The sequence below is a fragment of the Sminthopsis crassicaudata genome, chromosome 2 (genome assembly GCF_048593235.1).
Source record: "Sminthopsis crassicaudata isolate SCR6 chromosome 2, ASM4859323v1, whole genome shotgun sequence".
Taxonomy (NCBI): Eukaryota; Metazoa; Chordata; class Mammalia; order Dasyuromorphia; family Dasyuridae; genus Sminthopsis; species Sminthopsis crassicaudata.
In genome coordinates, this window is record NC_133618.1 from 35,707,145 (window position 1) to 35,733,969 (window position 26,825).

The following is a 26,825-nucleotide window of genomic DNA, read 5'->3' on the forward strand; positions in this document are numbered from 1 at the left end:
TTTAATTCTTTTTATTCCCTTCATCATATTTATTTTTCTCATCTCACTTTGTTATTCATTGTATTTTTTACTTTTAATAAATATTTTGTATTTTTCAAACATTCATTTCTTTGGCTATGTCTTTTTTAATGTAATTGGCTAAAGTATAGAAAGACAAAATGAAATAATTCTTACAAGGTGCCAAGTAAGTGGAATTGAGGGGATAGTGGTTAAATTTAGTTTAGCATTGATTTAATTCTACAACAAATACTATTTTCCTGGTGACATAATGATTGATATATACTCAATGTGGGTTACAGAAGGAGGAGACGGGGAGACAGGGCCAGAAAGACACAAGCCCACTAGAAGCTTATTTGGAGGAAGCTAGAGGCAGAAGCTGGCAAAGCCAAAGGACTAGCAGCAGGAGCTCTCAGAACCAAGGAGAGCAATAGGCCTCTAAGAAAGCTAGCCAGGTCCCAGGAAAAGAGACAAGACTTTGAAGGGAACAATAAAGTTATTGGACTTTAATACCTGGCTGTATCTGAGGTGATTTTACTGAACTGAAATGAAGGCTACTCCCAGAAGCCCCCCAAGAAAACTGCTCCCAGAGAATATTACATTTTAGAGAAGAATATTACATTTGGTGCCCAATGTAGGGCCAAGAATCTTCATCAATGATCCAGAAATTGTGAGTACAACAAGGACACCTTGTTAAAGACCTAAAGTAGAATTTCAGCTAAAATGGGGCAGATGTTTAGAAAATAGCCTTCTTTTCCTCTTTAAGGAAAATGTGTCAAAAGCTTGATTAGACTGATAAAAAAATCAAGGTTTAAATATAAATTGGGAGCAGATCATTGATCTTTTAAAAACTACATAATACACATCTCCTTGATTCTCTAAGGAAAAAGAATTGAATCCAGGGGAGTGGAAATTAGTAGGAGGACAACTAGGTGAATACCTATATATTCAGGACAGAAATTGATATAAATATATATTAATGACATTTAAGAGTGAATGTTTCTTAAGTGAAGTATTTCAATATCAGTGATATTATTCTTGTTACACACATACACACACACACACACACACACACACAAACACAAAGCCAGTCTGGGATCCTATCTTATCTATGAGCTCTGTCATTGCATACAGCAGATGGAAGACATGGAAACTCAAGTAGATAAACTGTTATTGAAATTAGAAGAGAAAAGTGACAGGCCTTTGTTCCATACCCAATTTTCAATGTCATTTTTCTCTTTTCATGGGTCAATCCCATTAAGATCTGACAGTCCCAGGTTCTAGAGGATATTCCCTTCCTACAGATCCTCAGGGGGTTATCAATATGTGCTATCTAAGAATAAAGTTCTCTTTCACTTCACCCTTGCCTCCTGGTGGTCTGTCTCTGTGGGATTTGGGTGGGTGTCCGAACAAGTATGTGTGGCTTAGCCATGTAGTTGAGGGCTGGGCATTAAGAGTAGCTCTAAGGGAAGCTACAAAGTTAGAGTAGTCAAAGGGAGAGCCACAAGAATGTTTACAATAGATTTATATATTCTTGACCATTTGGAATAAACATGGACAATTTATTTTTTTCTTTTCTATTTTTGTGTATTGAATCTTTTATTGTCAAAACATACCCAGGGATAATTTTCAATTTTAGAGGAAGAGCAATCATTCATTCAAGCTAGCAGAAGTCAAACACATATGTTCAAAAATGACCTTAAAAAAACTAAATCTGGGCCAGCTAGGTGGCGAATTAGATAGAGAACCAGCTTTGAACTCAGGAAGATCCAACTGGAAGGGATGTGGAAGACCCTTACCCAAAATGACTACTCAGACATCATTCAGTCAAAAGTAGAAAAGTTAGTTATTGAAAACCTCTAGAGGATGAGCCATACCATCAAGAGATAAGAAAGAGAAAACTTGGGGTAGGAGGGCTAAAGAAGTAGTAAAGATACATGGGCTTTTCCAAAAAGAGATTACATCACAACTAAAGAGAGCATTGAGAAGGGGAAGGGGAGGCATTGAATTCATTGTTGCTATTCGGAGAGACTGGAATGGAAGGTTCGAATTTCCCCCAAATCTCCTGATTTCTAGGAAACAGAAAACCAGGCCTTTAGGCTTAATCAAGCAGATAGACTAAATATTGATAAATGTAAAATACTCATAAATGTCATCAGCTCAAGTTAAGTAAGTATGTTTACAGCTGGCCAAGGCTCAAATAAATACAAGCCTGCACATATTTTACAGGTCATAGGGGAAACACAGAAACAATGAAAATAAAATACAGAAAAAGAATTCATACATTCTTGGAAGTTCTTCACCTTATCTCTTTCTATTCCACACAATTCCCCCATTGTATTTTGTGAATGATTTTCATCATATTTCTATGAAGAACTTACACACTGTTCAAAATCATTTAACATATCTGTACATGGTTTATGAAGTTCACCATCAAGATCTTCCCACTCTAGGACACTCTAGCCTTTTCTCTGAAGAATCGCTATTTTAATAGCATCTTCTGTGTGCAATGAAAGGGTGTCTTGGTACCATCTCCATGTTACACATAGGAAATTCAAGAAAAATAGAGTTTAAGTGACTTGTCCCTCTATGTGGTTGTTATAGAAGGTCTTTTTGATTCCAAGCAACATCTGGGATGCATTTGCTAAATGTTTTGTGGCAATAACAAGGCAAATTTAGTGCAGGACACTTTTTAAAAGCTGATATTTGTTTCCACGTGAAAAGAAAGAGAAAAGGAGCAGCAAGAAGATGAAGAGGAGAAGGGAAAAAAGAAGAAAGAGAAAAAAGGGAGGAGGAGAAGAAAAATGAGGGGGAAAAGAGGACAAGGAAGAAGAGGGGAAGCAAAAAGACTAGGAAGGGGAGAGGGAGGGAAGGAGGAGGAGGACTTCTACTAGGAACTGATGAAGCAGGAAGGGGGAGGTTGGCAGGAAAGGGGAAGAGAGGAAGGAGAGCAACAAGGACAGGGAGGGAGAGGGGGAAGGAAAGCAGAAGGATAATGAAGTGGAGTGGGGGAGTAAATAGGAGGAGTAGGGAGAGAAAGAAGGGGAGAAGAGATGAAGAAGAGGAAAAGGAGGACAAATAATAATTTGGGAATTTTTGGTGCCAGTCATATTAAATTGACCTGCTGTTAAAATTGTCTCCTCAAATCTATGTTTCAATATGGCAATGTGAAGAGGTTTTGTTGATGATGTCCTTGGCCTGGGGAAGAAAACAAACAAACACTAATGAAGCACCTGAATAAATTTATTCTGGAAGTAAAAACTGGTCGAAGGATTTTGGCAGTGATAATTGCTGGTGCATTAGGCAGAATATGAATCCAGCTCTTCCTGACTCCAAGTGACACATTCAAACAATATTTTGATTTTCTGGACAAATGTATAGGCCAATACATTTAGAAGAGTTGAGATTCCCTCCGAGGGGCATTTGACATCAAAGAATGAATATATGTGCATTCATCATTTTAAAAAATGACTTAAAGAAAAGGCGTAGATGACATAGGATCTACCCATCAAATATTCCAAAGCTAAAGTAAAAGAGAGGGTAGCTGGTCCAAAAACTTTATTTGACAGATGAAAAACATAGGCAAAAAGTTCTTATATTTGCCAAACTTTACAGAGCTGGAAAGAATTAGGGGTGGCACTGTCAACCAGGTATTGCTTCGTCAAACTCCTATTGTTTTTTCATTGTCATTTTGTAGACACAGACACACACACACACACACATGTGGGCACACACTGACACATGTCTCTTGAGATGATAATATTTTCAGGAATAATATTGGGACAGATGGATGCATAAGAGAGACAAGCAGATTATTGACTCATTGGTGATTGATATAAACAGATTATATTTGTATATTTATATGAATTATATCTATATCAATGTCTTGCATACATAATAGATTCACACATACATATACTTAAGTGCAGTAAATTCCTGCTTAAAATAATTATAAAATCAGGTACTGTTATAGCTAAACGAATGAGAGATGTTTTATATCATATATACAATTTGTAGGGAAAGAAACTTGAGACCCAGTGAGATTAAGTAACATTTATATAATCCTTCAGTAAGGAAGAAACAAATCTGGAAATAAATCGGAGTAGTGTATTTCTTGTGATGGACTCCATAAAAAATTAACACTGAATCTCAGGAGCAAACCAACATTTATTAAGCCCCTACAACATACCAGTGCCTAAGCACTGGGGATAGAGATGGAAACCAGAGACCTATGAGTTTAGGACTTGATGGGGGAAGGGCAACACACAAAAGAAAAGTTCCAAGGGGGAAGACACAAGGTAAGTTGGTGTGGTGATCAAATTTCGGTGGTGGAAGAAGTCCAAAACAAATGCAATCAAAGAAACTAAATAAGTCCAAACTGGGAGCAGTTTGGTAGCAACGGAGGAGATATTGGAAGGGAGTGTCTCCAGCTGATCTTAATTAAGGGGAAGTTGATGATTTCCAAGGTGCCCCATCCATAACAGAGGCAAAGGTTTTGAGGAGGTGTGAAATCAAGACCTAGGAAAATAACCAAACTTTTCTGAATCTAAGTTTTCTCATTTATCTCATCCAACTCTACCCACTGATGCCATAATTCATAGGAGCAGACTGATTTCACAATGATAGAGTAGGAAAAGTTGGCATACCAGGAGAACATTGATGTGCCTATACTCAAGGAGCTTTCATGTTGTTTTTGTGGAGGAGAAAGCTCTCAGATGTCATCTGATTCAACCTATTTCTGACAATAAGCAAACAACTACCGCCCCACCCCCATCCTTTCTAGAATTTTCTTGAGAGTTGGCCATCCAATATGGACTTGGAAACCTTAGCACCTCATCATGACTCCCCACCTTCAGGGCCATCTCCATTTCTCTTGATCTCCATCTTACCAGCAGGCACAGATGCCTCTAGATGACAAAGTGAAATTGCCCATTCCTCAGCCACTTAAATCCAACTCACTTGTGTCACCTCCCCAACGTCAGGGTCCTCTTTGAAAATGAAGGACAAAGAACAAAAGCAACAGATAAACACCAACAATTTATCCCTATTGAGCTGAGCAGAACAAGTCAATCCAATTTCTCTTATGTGTGCCATCTATTTTTGAGTGAAAGTCTTGTTACCAAATCTGCTGATAGAAATGAAACCATTTGGGAGTACAGAGAAGATCTCAAGAATTCTCGACCTTTTGGTTTTCAGGGACATCTATATATCAGCCTGTTGAAGTCTATGGAAATCTTCTCAGATCAATGATGATGTCTCAATTTTTAAAAGTGCAAAAGAAACAGATTCAATTTAAACATCTTTTACAATGTAATTTAAAGAATTCAAAAGGTTGCTCTGGACACTATTAAAAACATCTCATCTAAGATGTACACACCAGCCATCTTGAAGCATTTCCAGTTCAATCATGCCCTATGTAAAAGTGAGTAATCCAAAGACACTGATTAGAGTCCTGTCAGTGTCCAGAGAGTCTGTGGGCCTCCAGGGTACAAGGACAAACGTTATCTAGTGTTCTACTCTAGTGCATTAGAATACTCTAAGGAACAATCTATACTTTGAGCCAGCAAGTGATAACACAGCTGATACAAGCAGGCTGAGTTCACACCTCAGCTCCACACCTTAGCTTGACACTTCAGCAACTCTTCAATTGGCTGGGGCCCCAGGCTTTCAAGCCTATGTCTTTCAGGATGTCATAAGGAAGGTCTCAGGCCAAGGCAGTATTTATACCTCCTGATTGAGGTGTAGCTTCATTCTGCCTACCGCTGAGGCTGTTGCTTTAGCTCTCCACTGGTTCTCCCAGTCTCCTCTTAGCTGCTGCTTTCCCCAACCTTGTCCCTCCAGTCAGGAAGGTGCCTATTTTTCAGCCTGGCTGCAGGAACAGCTCTGTTCTGCTCGAGCAGCTGAGACTGTTTGTTGCTTTAGCTGTCCACTGGATCCCTCAGTCTCCTGTTTTCTGCTGCTTTCACCAACTTTGTCCATGCTGTCTCCTGCTCTCAAAGTGGCTGTGGTGTGCTCTAGTAACCACAACCGGAGCATGGAGGCTCACAGTGTCCTCAAAAAAAGAGGATTTCGAGTCAGATCTTTTGGAACAGCAACTTGTGTCAAACTTCCGGGACCCACGGAAGACCAGCCTAATGTCTATGATTTCAAAACGACCTATCATCAGATGTACAATGATCTTCTTAAGAAAGACCAAGAACTCTACAGAAGCAATGGCGTTTTGAACATGCTGAGCAGAAATAAGAGAATCAAGCCCCGGCCAAAGAGGTTCCAGCATTGCAGGGATGAGTTTGATCTCATCTTTACCTGTGAAGAGAGAGTCTATGACAAGGTACTGGAACATTTAAATTCCAGGGATCAGGAGAGTCTGAGGCCAGTGCATGTGATTAATGTGGACATTGAGGACAATGAGACAGAAGCCAGGCTGGGAGCCTCTCTCATCTGTGAGCTCTGTCATTGCATACAGCAGATGGAAGACATGGAAACCCAGATAGATAAACTGCTGTTGAAATTAGAAGAGAAAAGTGACAGGCCTTTGCTCCACACACTCTGTTTTTACTGAAGTCCACGTGACTTTTTCTTTTCCTTCTGACTTGAAAGAAGTCTTGGTCTAATGCAGAAACCAGGGTACATTGCAGCTAGTCCATGGGATTCATGTGGACATTCAGGACACTCTAGAAGAAGCCACTGGAGCAGCCTGTTGGTGTATACAGCCCATGGAAGACATGAAGACCAAGACTGATGAACTGTTACCAGAATTGTAGGAAGAAAGAAGGAAGACTGTCTTCTCCTCAAGATGCTTTTACTGAAGCCCCAATTATTTTTTTCCTTTTTATTTGATAAAAGCATGTGTGTTAAGTTTTTTTTTTTTGACTATTCCCTACTCCTCCAGAAGATCAATATCCAACATTCTTTTCTTTTCTTTTTATTTCAGTTTTCAATGTCATTTTTCTCTCTTCTCAGGTCAATACCATTATGACCTGACAGTCTCATGTCCTAGAAGAGCTTCCCTTCCTGAGGATCCTCAGGGGGTTGTCAATATGTGCTATCTAAGAATAAAGTTCTCTTTCACTAAATCCTTACCTCCTAGTGGTCTGTCTCTGTGGGATACGCGTGGGTGTCCAAAGATAGGTAAATGTGACTTAGCCATCCAGTGGAGGGATGGGCATTAAGAGTAGCTCTAAGGGAATCACTCTTTGGTGCCATTTTGACCCATTTTGACCTTATGTTGGTATATGGTTTTAGGTGTGAGTCAATGCCTAGTTTCTGCTATACTAGTTTCCCATTTTCCCAGCAGTTTTTGTCACATAGTGAATTATTATCTCAAAAGTTGGGGCCTTTAGGTTTTTCAAATCCTAGATTGCTATAGTGATTGACGAATTTTGTTCTGTGAACCTAACCTATTCTACTGATTCATTACTCTATATCTTAGCCAGTACCAAATGGTTTTGACGACCACTGCTTTATAATACAGGTTTAGATCTGGTCTAGGTGACCTTCATTTGAATTTTTTCATTAATTCCCTGGGTGTAATCCTTATGCTTTTAGATCCCAATATTCTCTGAGCCTCTGCTCTTCATCCTCAGTCCATATTTAATAGTAAGTCAATAATAAGCATTTATCCAGTGTGCAAGGCATTGTGTTAAGTCCTGGGCATACAAAGACAAGAAGAAAGTACCTTTCTAATAGGGGAAAACAAAATATAAAAGAAAACTAAAAAGGAGGAAAAGATAGAAAGAGGAGATGAAACTAAAATTGTCACAATAACGGTGTCATGGGGATTGTAGAAAACCTGGCAGATCTGGATGCCTTTCTTCAGTGGAAGTTTTGGGGGGAGTCATCCAATACCAGGGTGGCAATAACTAATTCCAATGTCTAAATTCCAGGGCTGGAGGGAGCTTTGAGGATAAAGAGGCTTCTGGATCATGGGAGACTAAGTCTAGAGTCCAACCTAGACAGTCTTTAAGGTTCCTCAAAGTACAGCCCCAAGGACTGGTGTTCAGATTCTGGTGAAAGGAAAGGCTCATGGAAATGATGTGAACCTTAACATGGGAACAAGAAAGAGTCAGTGTGAAATTGCTGAAAAGAAACAAGACAGTACCAGACCACTGCATCCCTCCAGCCCCTCTCTGAAACACAGCCAGACACCCTGCCCTTAGTCACAGCTGCCAGAGAACAAGCCCAAGCTGGGACAGCTAAGCAGCCTGGAGGTTTTTGGTGTGCCTTATATCACCATAATAAGGTAGTAATAGTCATGCTGATAGTAATAGACAGTGGCATCCTCAGCCTCTACTCTGCTGATTATGAAGGAGAAATCTGTCCCAGACCCACTGCCACTGAACCATCCAGGGACTCCAGAGTGCAGGTTGGGTGACAGATAAATAAGGAGTTTAGGGGCCTCCCCTTGCTTCTTTTGGTACCAATTTAATTCATTAGTTACACCAGAACTGGTCTTATAGCTAGTGGTGACCCTTTTTCCTGGAGACTTGTTAGGATTACTAAATGAGAACTCAGGTTGTCTGGACAGTGACAAGGTGAGAATTCAGGTTTTCTGGACAATTACAAGGTGAGAACTCAAGTTGACTTGATAGAAGGAGCAAGCTCATTGGCTGAAGTGGTTCTTCCCAGAAGCCCTTGCATTATCCTAGTAATCCCAACATTATCCCACGCCCATTCTCTGGGAGGATAAAAAGCAACAGTGGGCCTGGAAAGTTAGTCTACATGGAGAAGGATAAGAGCTGGAGGAGATTCAAGGAGAGGACTCTGCACTACATCTGGCTTGACGGGGCTCTCTGCAGGAAGGGAAGTTACTTCTAAGGACAAGAGTTAACAGCAACTGCCTGGAGACAACGGTTCACTACAGGAAGAAGAATCTGTCTGAAAGATTTGAGTAGACACAGCATATCTCTTCCCAGAGAGCGATCTGGCAGCTTCTGGAGACGACAGCTCACTACATTTGGCGTCCAAACGTGGGGCAAGGACTTTTGCTTATTCTGACAAGAGGAGCTAGACTGGACCATAGCAATTTGGCGCCTGAACAGGGACCGACACAATCCTGATTCCAGTGGAAAAACCTCCCATCCAGATCTCAGTCTCTCTGACCCAGAACCGTGAGTAACGAGGAAACTTTGTTAAAGATTAAGTGAGCGTGCTAATCTATGTAAAAAGTTCTACATATTTTGTCAGAGCAGCCCATGTTTTCTTTGCTGGATTTTTTGCTTCTTTGTGGATTTTTTTTTTTTTTTTTTTTGCTTTCTGCTGTGCACTTTGCGGAATTATTTTTTTCCTCTCCTTTTTTCTTTTTTTTTCTAAAGAAGGCTGCAATTACATACAGATATTTGTAAACATATATATCTATATCTATCTATCTATCTATATATATATAATCACATATAGACATACATATATATAAGGCTATATTCTGCTTATTCTACCTTTCATCTGTTTCTTGAAGGATAGGTAGCATCTTCCTTCATAGCTCAAAGTCTTTCCATATTACTAAATGTATCATTTCCTACACCACAGCAGTATCCTAACTCCATCTCATCTGATCTGAGAGATTGGCTGTGAGGAAAACCTCAATTTTCTATAGTTCCCCTATTCTTGACTACATATATTTCATTTATAATACGAAATTGTAGTTCAAAATAATTGAAATTATCCTTTTCACACCACAACAAAGATCTCTTTTATAATATATGATATGGTCTTAGACTGCTGAATCTAATTCCTTTATATCTTTTAATCCTGGCTTCTTTGAAGTTCTTGACCAATTTTGCTCTTCTAAATGAACTTTGTTATTATTTTTTTTTGTAAATCAGTAAAATAATCTAAAATTATAAATTATTTTAAAATAATTTTATACTGTTCCTGAAAGCAACATTGTGAAATTCAAAATTTGAATCTGCTATCCATTTCTATATTATAGTAAATTTTCCCATTCATATTCTAAGTTACAATTACTTGTATATTTTCCTCTTTCCTGCTCTTTCTTAATATTCTTCTCCTATTTATCCTATCTCTCCTCACTCCTCTGTTTTACTTGCTACTATCTTGTCCTCCTATTCCTTAACCTGGTCACTCCTCTAAAAGTCTCTCCCTTATTCCCCTGCCCTCATCCTGTGGCCTTTTGTTTCTTCCTGAATGTAGAAGATATTTACACATATATATACACATACACACACATATATGCATATATACACAGATATGTATGTGTATATATATATATATATATATATATATATATATATATATATATATGAATACACAGTTTGTGTATTATATGTATACCCCCTCCCATATGGGGTAATGCACTACCTGCTCTCCTCCTTACTATTTTTATCCTTTTAGGCTTTATTTAATAAGACAATTACTTCTTATTGTTTATGACTTCTATTATCTCTTGCTACACAAATGTATTTGTTTAAGAATCACCCCATCATCCTCAGCTCAATCCTAGCCTTACTTTCAAGTTATCCAAATAATAATGACATTCATTAGAGTATTGCAAATATTTTCATATGTTTTAGGTAAACAATTTAACTTATTGATCTCTTATAAATATAAGATATAAATATAATATAAAAATTTAATGTTTATCTTAAAATTTCTTGAAAGTTATATGTCAACTTTTCTCTTAAGTTCTGAGATTTTGGCTACAAAAACCTGAAACTTTTTCAGGTCAGCAAATGTTATTTTATTTTTTCCATTCACAATTATATGTTACCTTGCTAGGTAAGTTACTCTTGGTCATAACTCCTGTTCTTTTGCTCTATGGCATATAGTGTTCCAAGACCTATGGTCCTTCAAGGTAATAGCTGCTATGTCTTGTGAAATCTTTAATGTACCTCCATGATTTTTTTTTTTTTTCATGTTGCTTCCAATATTTTCTCCTTAACTTGGGAGCTTTGAAACTTCTTCTTTTTGACTAGATAAAAGAGATCACTTTCTGCCTCATTTCTTACCTAGACTTAATAATTGATTGGGCACTGTCCCAGTCATACTGAAATCTGTTAAAGACCTTAGCTTAAAAAGTCATGCTCTCTCACTGTATTCAGAGCCACTTCCAGTCATTCTGATCTATATCTTGTCATTAGGCCCAGATGGCTCCAAGAGCAATGAGTATTTGAGAGGCATTGTAGATCTTTGGCTGTAAGTAGTTTAGAGGGTTCCACAAAGGCTCTTTGATTTATTATTGTCAGTGTAAAACTGAATTTCATCTGCCTTCTTACTGAGCCATGAATCTTGCATCTCTCTAAGCTTTGCTTGCACTTTAATTTTGATAAAGGTAAATACTCTTTTGTAGAGACATATGACTTATTCTATTGGTAAATCCTGTGGAATTCTTGTTTCTTATTGAACAAATTCTGCTTTTATCCATCATTTATGTCAAATCAATCTTGAGTTTGGGAGAGTTCTGGCTGAGAGGAATAAATGTGGTACTATACACAAAATCTCTGAAAATTGGCCTCCATTCCACTTCTGCTACATGATTGTCAACAATGTGTTGACTGCTTTCTTTCCCAATTAGCAACAAACTGTTCTCACTAGAGAAACCGTGCTTGAATCTAATGATATTTAATCTTGTGGTAATAATCTTATTTTGGTGACACCACTTTTTACATGTGAATGTTTAACTTGGAGAGGATAAGACTATGAGAAGTCTAGTACTCTGCACCCCATATCATCTTTGTTACTCTCCTATCCTTACAAGGGTATAATCCATTAAATGTCAAAATAGTCATTAAATTCTGCAAGAGTACTTCCAGGAAGTTGAAGTGAAACTTTTTACTATACATAAAAGCTATAAGAATTCTGATAAAAAAAATTGCTAACCAGCTAACCATGATTCAAAGAGATCAAGAAGACACAAGTCAAAAAATGAGGCTAAGTTTTAGACATGAACAATGTGAGAAACATTTTGATCTGTTTCAAGGGCTTTGTTTTCCTTTATTTTTCCTGTGATAAGAATGTGAGAGGAAAGAAAATCACTTTTTGTTCTTTGAGAAAATATAATTTGATTTAAAAAATGTTTAAGCTATATTCTTTATCAATTCCATGTTCATTCACATTAGCGTCTTAAGAGAAATACTGGTCTTTTTCTCATTCAAATTTTTCCCCTTGATGGCTTTAGGATTTCATCCTGAACATCTCCCAAGCCTCCTAGGATCACATCCTCTATAGAAATTTAGTCCATGGTATTCTAGCTATCTCTTAGCTAAACCTTTGAAATATGTTTTCCCTAAATCTAGGGTCCAAATCAGATTATGCTGATGTATCAAAGATATGTCCAGATTTCCATACTTAATTCATAGTATCAAAAAGGGATAGTTCCATTCTCTATAGATTTCCAAATGTTTTCACACTTCCTTTTGAGAGAGAATTAAACATAGAATAGAATTTCTTCCTGCTGACTCTCCTACCTTCTGAAGGAAAAAAAAATAATTAAGGCAAATCAAGAAATAATTAGAAGTTCTGTTTTTCTCAAATGAAGAACTTTCAAGTAGCTATCTAGATAAGAGATGATCTCCTTTCACCACTATATCATTTTTCTAAACAAAGAATGTGATCTGTTTCTCCACCTCATCTATTGTTTCTTGCTGTACAGGTGGTTTATTTCAATGGCAAGATCACCTGAATTTTTCCTACTATTGATTTCACCTAAATACTCTGAAAGCTTTTGTAAAGCTGAGTTGAGTATACTTTTTTATATAAAATTCTATTCTATATATGACCTTTCCCCAACACCCTGTTACTTTTGATTGTGAATTTTATTCTACTATCATTATTTACTATTTTATTTACTATTTATTTACTATTTTTTATTTACTATTCATGCATATTACCACATCTAATCTTTTGTTATTTTGGGTATTTTTAAAGATATTTAGCAGAAAGGATACAAAAATTAGGTTTCTTCCTCCTGTCTTTTTGTTTAATTTGTTTAATTTAAGTCCCTTCTGATTCAAGATACATTCTTACAGTCTTATTTAAATATACATCATTTCTTTCCAAGAAACTGTTATCTTTATATTCTAGATGTTGGTCAAGAAGTTCCATTATTCTTCTTAAGCACCACCTTTTTGGCTGTTCTTTAATGCTCCAATTAATTCTACTATTTTGCTTCCTTTACAATAGATAAAAATGGGAAAATTCCATGATTCCCATGACTTTTAGTCTCTTATCCAAGAGTCAATACTCATGAAATGCTTTTTGGTTACTTTTGGCAATACCACTGGTGCTTCCTTGAATAACTACAAGATGATAATGGTTGTGTTATTTGCTAAGACTTGAGATGGTTTGCTAGTATATTGGGCATGTAGCTCAGAATGACAAGAGATTTCTCTGTTTTTGTTATCCATTTGATAAATGGTTATGTTAGTATTCTGGCATAGGAAATGACTGAAAAGTACAATTTTTCTTCCTATGATGAATTTTAATTTTTTAAATTTATCATACTTTTAGCAGACAAATAGCCTTGTCCTTTTCTGAAAATCTCTCTTTGTATTTCTCTGTCTCTCTGTCTCTTTCTTTCTTTCTTTCTTTCTTTCTTTCTTTCTTTCTTTCTTTCTTTCTTTCTTTCTTTCTTTCTTTCTTTCTTTCTGTCTCTCCTCTTTTTCTCTCTCTCATTCTTTCTCTCTTTTTCTCTCTCTCTTTCTCTCCCTCTCTGTCTCTGTCTCTCTCTGCCTGCCAGTCTCGCTATATTTTTCTCTATCTGTCTACCTGCCTGCCTCTCTGTCTGTCTATCTGTCTCTCTCCTTCTCTATCTCTCATTTCTGTCTTTATTTTTATGTTCCTAATTTATGAAAGGAAACTATTATTGTTCATTAAAGGTTGAAGCCACCTTGCTAAGGCATGTATGCAATTGCTCAACTTTGGTTCTTTCTGTCACATCTTTCTCCATATCTCTCTTTTCATATTTCCTTTACTTTCTCTTTCCAACATCCTAAAAAGGATAAATGTATTCATTTTTTATCACAGATTGTATACACGTGCTCACACACACATATACACATACTACTATTTGGGCGTGTAGCATGTTTCTTTAAATCCCCTCACCTTCTCCTTCAAATAGAGATCAACCTGCATCTTGAAGAGAGAAAACAGTTGCTAAGCTGTGGTAGAAACATAAATTTCACCCATTCCATGCAAATATCTGCACAACTTTCCCTATTCATGCATTGATAGTTCAATCCTAATTTAAAACATTTATAAAACATTATATCTTCTTTATATCTTGACAATCCAACTCACCTTCTTTGTTCTCAGCAAATGCATATTCAGATATTATCTCCCCAGTGTCTTTTTGTGGAAGTTCCCATCAATACTAACATTGCTCAATCTTGTCTGCTTCTTTTCCTTTAAAGCAGTGGGAGAAGGGCTGAGGGGCAGAGAGGGAGAAAGAAAAATCAACCTAATCTGTAATATTAACTATTTTTACTTTCTTGTATTTCCTGTGCTCTCTAACTCTATTAATAAACCATATGGCCTTTAATAATGAAAATTTCAATTCTTTGAACTTGAAGGATTATCAACTAAAGGAATGAAGCAAGTATATCAAATAGAGGCTTGCAAAGTTGAAGAAAGATTTTGCATTTGTCTTATTTGGAGATATGTTTATATAATACCCTAGACTGCGGGCCATCTGCTGGCCAATCATATACCACACAACTTCAGCTGGTTAACAGTTGCTAGAATAATGATGGCATAATATTCTCCAGTTTGTAATACAGAAATGACACAGAAATTGTTATGTTTATTATCAGGTAAACCTTTTACTACTAGCACTTGGCAACAATAACTTTATGACATAAATTAGCATCATAACTCTAGCTCAGAAAAGAAGCTCAGGGGACATTTTGACCCAAGCTTTCATACTATTCCTATCTCCTTCCTCTTCATGGTCAACTGACCATGTATTCAGGCATAAAAATCTCACAATCAAATACAGGATATGGATACATTTCAGATCATGCTGCAAATAAAAATTACATTCAGTAAAGGGCTAAGGAAGGATAGACTAAAAACTAATTGGAAATTAAATGATCTAATCCTAAAGAATGAGTGGGTCAAACAACAAATCATAGAAAGATTAATTTCATTCGAAAGAACGACAATAATGAGACAACATACCAAAACTTTTGCCGTACAGTCAAAGCAGTTCTTAGAGGAACTTTTATATTCCTAAATACTTACATGAATAAAATAGAGAAAGAGAAGATCAATGAATGAAACTTGCAACCAAAAAAGCTAGAAAGGAAAAAAAATTTTAAATCCCAAATTAAATACCAAATTGGAAATTCTGAAAATCCAAGGAGAGATTAATAAAATTGAAAGCAAGAAAAATATTGAGCTAATAAATAAAACTAAAAGCTGGTTTTAAGAAAAAAACAACAAATAGTTAAATCTTTGGTTAATTTGATTAGAAAAGTAAAAGAGGCAAATCAAGTTATTAACACCAGAAATGAAAAGGCTGAACTTAGATACAATGAGGAGGAAGTTAAAGAAATATTTAGGAGCTAGTAGGCCAAGAAGTCTGACAATCTCAATAAAATGAATGAATATTTACAGAAATACAAATTGTCCCTAACAAGAGAAGAACTTAAATAATCCAATTTTAGAAAAGAAAATAGAAAAATCCTTCAATGAATTCCCTAAGAAAAAAAAGATGAATTTACAAGTGAATTCTAGTAAATATTTAAAGAAGAATTAATTCCAGTAATATGTAAACTCTTTGGAAAAATAAAGAAGAAGCCTTGCCAAATTCCTTTTATGACACAAATATGGTGCTGATACCTAAAACAGGAAGAGCTAAAATAGAGAAAGAAAATTAGAGACCGATCTCTCTAATGGATATTGGAATCAAAATTTTAAATAAAATATTATTAAAGAGATTACCACAATATGTCAACAGGGTAATACAATATGACCAAATGAGATTTATACCAGGAATGTAAGGCTGGTTCAATATCAGAAAAATTACCAACATATTTGACTATACCAATAACAAAACTAATAGAAACCATGTGATAATTTCAATAGATGCAGAAAAACCTTTTGAAAAAATAAAGACCCAATTCCTGCTAAAATATTAGAGTTAATAAGAATAAGTGATTTTTTTTCCAAAAATGATAAGCAGCATCTGTCTAAAACCATCAGCAAGTATTATGTGTAATGGAAAGAAACTAGAAGCATTACAAATAAGTTGAGGGATAAGCAACGATGCCCATTCTCAATATTACTATTCAATATTGTATTACAAATGTTGACTCTAGAAATAAGGAAAGAAAAAGAAGTAGGAGAAATTGGATTAGGCAATGAGGAAAAACAACTATGACTCTTTGCAGACGATATGATGGTATACTTAGAGAATCCTAGAGAATCAACCAAAAAATATTTGAAACAATTAACAACTTTAGAAAAATTGCAGGATCTAAAATAAACCCATATAAATCATCAGCATTTCTGTTACCAACAAAGCCCAGCAGCAAGAAATAGAAAGAGAAGTTAAATTTGAAATAACTGTTTACAAAATAAAACGTTTAAGAGTCTACCTGCCAAGAAAAAGTCGGAAAATATATGAACAAAATTACAAAATGCTTTTCATGAAAATAAAATAAGATCTAAACTATTTGAAAAATATCAGTTGCTCATGGATAGGCAGAACAAATATAATAAAAAATGACAAATCTACCTGTTAGTCTACTTATTCAGTGAAATACCAATTAAAGTGCTAAAACTTATTTTGTAGATATAGAAAAATAATAATAAAATTCATCTTCAAAAGACAAATAATCTGTTAAGATATATTTGGATCTGATGACTAAATTATTATATTGTTCCCCTTCAGCTGGTTAACTATTGGTAGAATAATGATAGCATGCTATTCTCTAGTAGGCACTTGGGGAAAGAGACAGGAATGATTACATTTATTACCAGGTACATGCTTTTCTCCAGTTATAGGTATCCCATTGTAGGAGGAATCAAGACAATCTGGATGGCATTAAGAGAAACAGTCAGTATGGAGAAAGGGTTGAAGTTCATGATCATTGGAAGGAACCCAGAAAGCTTGATCTGTAGAACACACATGGGGTAACAAAATAGATTGAAGGGAAACCTTCAAGCATTCTAAGGTTTATCCACTGAGAGAGGTGTATGGCTTGTTCTGTCTGGCCTCAGGAGCAAAAGCTCACACAATGGAGAAAACTAAAGAAAGAGGGACAGAATATGAGAAGTAAAGGCAATGTGCCTATGAAAGAATACAAAGCTTTATTCTAATTTTTTCCAGCCCAGATATATGAAATAGAAATTCAGTTTCACGTGGAATGCATTTTAGTGGGTTCTTTTGGGGTGTGTAGAAATCATGCTTCTTATTTTAAAATGTGTAACTCTTTAAAATCATGGTACTAGGTATATGGATATAGAAAGCTTCCATGATTTTGAAAACATCCTTCATCAATCAGGATTCACATGCAAAGATCACTCAGATGCTGTTTGGATTTATGAACATTTGAAATCTTTCACATTTCTCTTCAAAATTCCCTATGGAGTTATACCAAAATTCCTATTTAATTCTTTCTACTTTAGCATTTAGGGAGTATCTATGTGTGCCATTGTGTGTGTAAGAGATGGGAGATGCTAATTTCCCCCCAAAATATGTACAAGCACTGATAATAATATAAATACTTGGTTATTTGATTCTTAAAATTATTTATTAAATTAAACACTTTGTATTAATTTACCAAAAAACTCAGACTGTTCTTCTGCTACATAAGAACCTTCTTAAACAAAAACTAAGAGAAGAAAAGGAAATCTTTTTAGATTTTTTCAACATGTAGTTCCATCTATAAAGTCAATTTTGTGACTACTTTACTTTGATATTTTTCATATCTTTTCCTTTTACATTAGATAAGAAATATAACAGATATATAAATATAAAATATATAAAATAATATAAAATAAAAAGTAAGGGGTAACAGTTAATTAAAGCCAACCACAAAATCAGCACAATACATCATGGAGTGAGGAAAGTCCACTTTTGAACTCCTCCCCTCCCCCGGGTGGGGGTCAAGCTTTGTTATTGCAGAGATGAAGCATTCACTTTTATTGTGATTTTTTTATTTACATCATTGCTATCCTTATATGTGTTGTATTCCTAGTGATACTTAATGGAGATATCAATGGAGAGGCATATAGCAACAAAGAACAAGTAGAAAGAAAGAAATCATAAGAAGGGATAAAATATAGCACATCATCCAAAATGTAAAATCATCAAAAATATGGTAGGTGACAAGAGAATGGGACAACTGTTGGAAGACCTGTGAGCTCCACTGTGTGCTGATGATGTCCAGAACAATGGAGAAGAGTCCCAGGAGGTTGGATGGAGCCCTCCCAGAGAACTTAGGTAGGACATGACAAAAGGGGTCTCCCAGCATGGATGTGCATGACTGAGCTGGAAGGCCTAGACTCTGGTGAATGTCTGATCAACTGTGACACTCTCCTGGTGTTCTGCCTTAGTAAAACCACAGATAAACAGAGTCAAATAAACTGAAACTGCAGAGTAGCCGGGTCTGACACATGTGTGTCTGTTCTTTGTGTCCATCCCTTCTTTGTCAGAGGTCAGTAACTCCCTCATAGGTCCCAAGCTGTTATAGGCTTGTCTTGGTTGGAGCTCCCCTGGAATCCTGCTTTTCCTCCTGGGTGCACCATGGAAGAATGGCCTGAGGCAGGCTGGTGTCCAGGCAGAGGGAGGCAGCCAGAATGGGGAAAGGGCCAGAGGCCCAGAGGCAGGACGGTTGTCTGAAGGAGCCAGGAAGGCTTAGCTTGGGAGAGGCCCAACATGGAGCATGTAGTATCTGCCTGCAAGCATTCAAGGGGATGTGACAAGAATGGGGGCAGGACTTGTTCTATCTGGCAACAAAGCCCAGAAATGTGAGCAAAGTGGGGAAGGTGCAGAGAGGCTCAGTTTAGACTTAAGTACAGACTCTCTGGCAGTGAGACCTATATGGAAGGCTAAGTGGTGATCCAGTCCTGGAGGCAGTAGTGATGTAATAATAATATAGTTAACATTTCTTTGTACTTATTTCCAGCTGTGCATACTGCTAAGCTCATTATAATTATTATCTCCTTGATCCTCACAACCACTTTGGGAAGCATGTGCTATTATGATCCCCATTTTAAAGATAACAAAATTAAGACAAAGGTTAAGGGACTTGACCAGCACCACACAATTAGGAATTAACTGAGACTGGATTTGAACTCAGCTCTTCCTTACCACATGGCTCTATTCTCTACACCATGCCATTCCCTCAATAGCCAGTCCTGCTGCACAGGATGTCTTCAAAGACTAAAACAACACTGAGGATTGGGAAAGTGGACTATTGGTCAGGTCTTGGTCAGAGAGGCCCACCTTTTGGTGTCATCCAATCATTTAGATCATGTTACATGATTCTTGGCTGAACTCATCACAGCCCCAGCATCTTCCTCTGAGACCTAGAAATCTCCCCAGAGGCAGCCCAGACAAGCTGCCCCCATCCCAGCTGAAGGGAAGGAGAGGCACCTGGGACACTGATATTTCCCTCAGCAGGGGATGGGCAGGTTTTTGTTCGGGGCTGTGTCATTGTGTGAACACTGTTTTTATCGTACTGGCAGTAATAGACTGCAGCATCCTCATCCTCCACGTTGCTGATTGTGAGGGAGAAATCTGTCCCAGAGCCACTGCCACTGAAGCGGGCAGGGACCCCGGAGTGCAGGTTGGTTGCAAACCTAATGAGGAGCCGAGGGACCTGGCCTGGTTTCTGTTGGTACCAGAATAGCCTGTCGTTAATGTTCTCACTGGCCCTGCAAGACATGGTGACTCTCTCTCCCGGAGACACAGCCAGGGAGGTTGGAGATTGGGTCAGCATAATGGCCCCTCGGGCATCTGGAATCACAAACACAAGAGAAATAGTGAGAACAACACCAGGTCAGATTCCCAGCAGGAGAAATCTCTCTGACTGTGGTGAATTAAACCTTCAGGGCTGGGTTCTGCCCCCATGATCATTAGTGCAGAGCCACATTTTCTCTCTGACCCTCAGAATCCTAACCCTTCCCAATTCTGTCCAGAGGGACAAAAGACAAGCTTCTCTCTGCTTTTCCTCACTCACCAGGGAGCCAGAACAATAGGAGAAAGAGCATCTGAGCCTGAGACCCCATTTCCGTGTGCCTGAACTCTGAGTTGCCTAGCACCTTCCTCCCCAGCTGCTTTTTTATAGCTGCTTCCTATAGTAGCAGGGAGCTTCTTGTGCTGGGAGTGAGCCATGCAAAACAGCCCAGTGAGGGAGGTTTCTGCTCAGAGGCAGGTCCAGTCATCTGATCTCCTGGCTAGTCCAAGAGCCTGAACTGTTTCAATGCAGCAATCTCTTTCTGAGACCCTGGGATGGGGATATTTCAGTGGAGTTAGATCCTACCCTGTCCTCATGAGCACTGAAAATCTTGGAAATGCCAAGAAAGCTCAGGATAAGAGGGGGACTGGAAGAGATTCATATATGTGGTCTGTGACTTCCAGGGGATTATTCACCATTCTACTCTGAAGTACCCACCCTCACTCACAGTTTCTTATGACACTCCTCTGTAGTTCACAGGAAGTACTATGATTATGTGATCCTCAGGGAGGGATTTGTAGCCACTGGAGTCAGTACAACAGAATTGAAGCATTTCTTAATGCTGGAGTTTTCTATCAGCTGCAAAATTACTACAGTTACATAAAAAAGTTCTTGCTACCAAAAAATTGTTCAGCATCTGAAACTAATCTGGTTTAATTAAAAGAAATTACATTAATGAAGAAGAGTTATAATCACTTCACTGCTGTATCTGGAGAACTCCAAGGCCTTTCCCTCCAACTGGAAGCAGAAATCTCCCATATATGACATCTCTCTCCATTTTCTGTGAACATCTGGGGAGCAGAGACCACCTTATTGTTCCCTTTGTGTCTCCAACTGTTAGCACAGGGCTTGGCCCATAATAAATGCCTAATCAGTATTGTTTGACTCATTAATTTATTAAAAAGGGCAGTAGAAAAAGTCAAGCTTTGTATAGGCCCTGATACACTAAAGAAAAATCATTTTTCTTCTTTACTGATTCCAGACCAATGATCTGGGAAATTTAGGATATGAATTCCTATCTAAACTGAGTAGCCAAAAGATCCTTTAGAAAGTACCAAGAAAACTGCCCCAGGTTGTGCAGTGGGTAGAGTACCAGCCTTACAATCAGGAGGACTAGAGTTCAAATGTGCCAGAAGCTGTTTATTATGTGACCCTGGGAAAGTCACATAACCTAAAGTCACATGATTCCCAACCTAGAATATGATATAGAAGTGAAAAGAAATTCCTCTTCCTTAGACCATAGCACTCCCCATAATTCTAGTCATGAAGGACACCCAAAGTAAATAGCTAGAGCCAAGAGATCAAGGCTTGTGACTCATTCAGAAAGCCAGTCATTGGAATGAAGATTATGTGTTGGGACATCAGTGAAAAAAGCCTGGAAAGTTATATGAAAGGTCACCAAAGTCCTTGAATATCAAACAAACATAAACACTGGTGTTTGAGTCTGGAGGTCAGAGGGAGCTCCTGAAATTCATTGGGTAGGAAGGATGACACAGACAAAGCTGAGCTTCAGAAAAAAATCACAGTGTTAGCTGAATGGAGGATGGATTAGGGTGGGGGAAGGAGGAGAGGCAGCTTCCTCAGCAGCTCTGGCCATCAGACATTGGCCATGTCAGAGGAGAGGAGAGGGAGCATCTGAGAGATATTGCAAAGGAGAAATTAATAGGTTTTGATGACAACTCACCTTGGGGTTCAAAAGGGACCCATCTCCAAGTCAAAGAACAAAGTTTATTATAATTGCATTGTCAAATAAAGTAGACTAAGATTGCAAAAGAAGTTGGTAAAAAACCAGGAGTTAGAAAGCAAATGTTTAGGGAAAAGTGGGAAGGACCAGCTGCTTCATGTGACTGATAAACTAATTTTATGGCTTAAAGGTGGAGTTGAGGAGTGCTCTGCTTCTGACTTTGTGCGCATGTGCAATATCCATAATTCTCTGGGCAGAGCTCATGGGGAATCTTCTGGAGGTGTGTTTTTAGGCCTGGAATATCACTAGATCAAGGGTGGGCACCCAATTATGTTCTAAGCCTGAGACAACTTTGAGCATCTCATTATTATTGTTTATTAGTTGATCACAGATCTGACAGTCAGCAGTACTTGTGGGCTCAGCATCCTGTTCACACAGAAGTATATCATTTTTAACTAGATCACTCCCAATCAAGGTTCTTAAGGGATATTGCTATATCCTCCCTAGAAGATATAGCATAGAACTCAGATTTGGGGTGGGCAGAGACAGTGAGAGACAGTGGGGAATTCAGTAAGTGACTGAGATTATTTCAAAGATAGTTGCTCATTTACAGGGAAAAGTTGTGGAAGGGAAAGATTAAGTGAAAAAGAGAGCAAGTTCTGTTTGGAGCTATCGAGTTTATTTTTATTTTTAATTTTTTCATAAAACAAACATAAGTTTATTTATTTTATAGCTTTTTATTGACAAAACATACTCATGGGTAATTTTTTAACATTGACCCTTGCAGAAACTTCTTTTCCGTCTTTTCCTCTCCTTCCTCCCACCACCTCCCCTAGATAGCAGGTAGTCCCATACATGTTAAATATGTTAAAGTATATGTCAAATACAATATACATATATGTATTTATACAGTTGTCTTGCTACACAAGAAAAATTGGATTTACAAAGAATGTAAAAATAACTAGGGAAGAAAAACAAAATACAAGCAAAGAGTGGAAATGCTATGTTGTGGCCATACTCATTTACCAGTGTTCTTTTGCTGGGTGTAGTTGGTTCTGTTCATTATTGAACAATTGGAACTGATTTGAATCATCTCATTTTTGAAGCCAGCCACATCCATCAGAATTGATTCTCATATATTGTTGTTGAAATATATAATGATCTCCTGGTTCTGCTCATTACACTTAGCATCAGTTCATATCGGTCTCTCCAGGCCTTTCTGTATTCATTCTGCTGGTCATTTCTTACAGAACAATTATATTCCATAACATTCATATGCCACAATTTATTCAGCCATTCTCCAATTGATGAGCATCCATTCAATTTCCAGTTTCTAGCTATTACAAAAAGGGCTGCTACAAACATTTTTGCACAAACAGGATCTATCGAATTTAAAATGTCTACCAATTTGTGCTGTCTAAAAATGTCAGCTTGGAGGGTAGTAGAGAAATGGGGCAGCAGAGGTAGATTTGTGAATTCTCAGCAAAGCAATGGAAATTAAATCCATGGGAGCTGATGATGTCACCAAGGGAAGTGATATAGAGGAGAAGAGAATAGGGGCCAGGATAGAACCCTGAGGGGCACCTACAGTTAGAGGGCAGCATTTGGATAAGGATCCAGCAAAGATGAGGGAGAAACTCTGATCATAAAATGACAAGGACCAATGATGAAGTAAGTTGTGTTATCCACCTCCTGGCAGAGAAGTGATGGACACGGAGGACAAGACTCATATTTCAAGGTCAGCTACTCTGTGGATTCATTTTGTGGGATTCTGTTTGTAACTTGTGCTGTTGTTATTTTTTCCTTTTATTCTTTCTGTTTTCATAGGTTTCAGAATGGAGAGAAAGGTAAGCATTAAGTAAGGTTAGCCATAGTGAAGACAGAAATTGGGGAAATAATATTTTTAAAAATGCACTGAAGAGAATAGATAGCATGTTAGAAGTGGGTACAGAAAATCAGCATAAATAGAAATTGAAATGCATAATTTTTCATGTTTCTTTTTTATTATAGCTTTTTATTTACAAAACATATGCATGAGTAATTTTTCAACATTGACTTTATAAACAACCCTTTCCCCTAACCTCTCCCCAAGATGGCAGATAGTCCAATATAAATTATGTTTCTTTTAAATCTAAGTGTGTGCAATGGAGATTCAGAGTTTCATATAGAATACATTTGTGTGTGTGTGTGTGTGTGTGTGTGTGTGTGTGTGTGTGTGTGTATGTGTGTTCTGTTGTGGTTTATGGAAAAAGTCTTTTTAATGTCCAAGTTTGGAATTATTTTTTAAAGCACAGAGAAGGAAAGCTTCCATTACTTTAAACCATGGCTCACTTACAAAGAGGTTCACTGAGATACTGTTTCAATCTTGAATCTCGAAATCACATATCTCTTTCCAATGTCAGTGTCTCTGTGGGAGGGAGTATATGTGTGAGATGTTTATGGTTTTCAAAAAGTATATACAACTACTTATCAATTATATAGGATGATTATTTTGTTTATTTTGATTTTTAAATTTTTTTACATTAACTTTTTATGTTAAATTGATATTATCTCACCAACATATCCCACTTGTTCTTCTCAGTATGACCTCTCTTAATAATAATAATTTAAAAAAACTAATGGAAAATTAGACTAAATTAGACTAAAATTGGACTAAAATTAGACTAAAATTGGGCTAAATGTTTTTTTTTAAACAAGCAGGTAGATGCATCCATAAATTTTATACTATGACTACTGTACTTTGACCCACATCTTTTTATATTAATTTGCAAATATTCCTCTGCCTGCTGTTATACTGAAGAATATAACAAATAGTAAAAAATAAAAAATAGGAGGGAATAGTTCAATAAAAACCAACAAGTAAATCAACAGAATATAATACAAAGAGAGAAAGGCTCAATATCTCAACTCCTCTCTCAGGTCAAGGGTTGGTCCTTGCAGGATTGAAACATTTAGTTTTGTTTTGATATTTTCATTTTTCATTTGCCTCATTGCACTCTTTCTATACCTTGTTTTCTTAATGGTGCTTTGAGAAGTCAATGGAGAGGCAAATGGTAAAGAAGAATGGTAAAGAAAGAATTTTTAAGAAAGGGTAAAATAAAGTACAATATCCAAAATATAAGCTCATAATATGTCAGGTGGGAAGAGAAAAGGACAATTGTTGGATGACCCATAAACTCCACTGTGATGATGATGTCCATCTCAATGGAGAAGGGCCCCATCAGCTTGGATGGAATTCTCCTAGTAAACTTAGTAAGGCATGACCAAAGAGGTCTCACAGCATGGACCTGCATGGCTGAGCTGGAAGGCCCATACTCAGGGAGTGTCTGACAGACTGTGACACTTTCTGTCTCAGTGAAACCACAAATAGAGTACAACAAACTAAATCTGCAGAGTACCCATCTCTGACACATGTGTGTCTCTGTTCTTTGTGTCCATCCCTTCTCTGTCAGGAAGGGGTAACTCCCTCCTAAGTCCCAAGCTGTCCTAGGTTTTCCCTGGTCAGAACTCCCTTGAAATCCTGCTTTCCTTCCTGGGGGCCCCATGGGAGAATGGCCTGAGGCAGGCTGGTATCTAGGTAAAGCAAGGTAGCCAGGATGGGGAAAGGGCCAGAGGCTAGGAGACAGGAAGGTTGTCTGAAGGAACTAGGGAGGCTGAGCTTGGGGAGGTCCAATACAGGGCTTGTAGTAACTGCCTGGAAGCATTCAAAAGGTTGTGACAAGGATGGGGGTGGGACTTGCTTTGCCCAGGACCAAAGCCCAGAAATATAAGCAAAGGGTGAAGGTGTAGAGAGGCTGACTTTAGACTTAACTTCAGAACAAACTCTGTGGCAATAATAACTATATTAGATGGTTAATGAGCTAGTAATGATGATGATGGTGGTAGTGATGGTGGTGGTAATAATAATAGTTAATATTCCTACAATGCTTACTTTGAGACACACTACTAAACTCTGTATAACTATTATTTCACTTGATCCTCACAACCACCCCTGGAAGGAGATGCTTTTATGGTTCTTATTTTAACAGAAAATAAAATTGAAACAAAGGTGAAGTGACTAAACCAACATCACACAGTTAGAAAGTGGCTGAGACTGGATTTGAATTCAGGTCTTCCTGACAATATGGCTCTAACAATTGCACCTTGGTAACTATTCCCCTGGCACTGGAACTCTTTAAAACAAAGGCTATAAGAACACTTGTGGGGATTTGGAAACAGAATTGTTGCTCAGATCTGGATTAGAGAAGCCATCTTTGGGTGTCATCCACTTATTAATTTTGTGTCTCTCTGTGATTCTTGTCTGGAAAAGAAAACAAGGGCAGAGCTTGTCACAGCCCCAGCATCTTCCTCTGAGACCTAGAAACCTCCCCTGAGGCAGCCCAGACAAGGTGACCCCATCCCAGCTGAGGGGAAGGAGAGGCCCCTGGAACACTGATGTCCCTTCAGCAGGCAGGTTTTTGTTCGGGGTTGTATCACTGTGTGAGGAGAGCTAGCATACTACTGACAGTAATAGACTGCAGTGTCCTCAGACTCCATGTTGCTGATTGTGAGGGAGTAATCTGTCCCAGAACCCTGCCACTGAACCGGGCAGGGACCCCAGAGTGCAGGATGGATGCATACCTAATGAGGAGCCAAGGGGCCTGGCCTGCTTTCTGTTGGTACCAGTTCAAGCTATAGCTAATACCCTGACTGGCCTTGCAGGACATGGTGACTCTCTCTCCTGGAGATGCAGCCAGGGAGGCTAGAGTCTGGGTCAGTACAATGGCCCCTTGGGCATCTGGAATCACAAACACAAGAGAAATAGTGAGAACAACATCAGGCCATATTCCCAGCAGGAGAAATCTCTCTGACTGTGGTGAATTAAACCTTCAGGCTGGGTCCTGCTCCCATGATCCCAGTGAAAAGCCACATTTTCTCCCTGACCCTTAGAATCCTACCCTTTCCCAGTTCTTCCCAGAGTGACAAAAGACAGGCTTGTCTCTGCTCTTCCTCACTCACCTGGG

The 26,825-nt window shown here is 37.9% G+C and overlaps 1 long non-coding RNA gene and 1 pseudogene across 1 annotated transcript in view; one reads left to right on the forward strand and one right to left on the reverse strand.

The window, feature by feature from the left end:
• The window catches only part of LOC141554139 (uncharacterized), a 56,709-nt gene that overhangs the window by 2,277 nt on the left and 27,607 nt on the right, over positions 1-26,825 (reverse strand). The window contains exon 2 of the long non-coding RNA XR_012485784.1: positions 14,251-14,377. This is a non-coding gene — a long non-coding RNA (uncharacterized LOC141554139). The remainder of the gene's footprint in view (positions 1-14,250; positions 14,378-26,825) is intronic.
• On the forward strand, positions 5,975-6,559 carry LOC141553172 (RNA polymerase II subunit A C-terminal domain phosphatase SSU72 pseudogene; annotated as a pseudogene).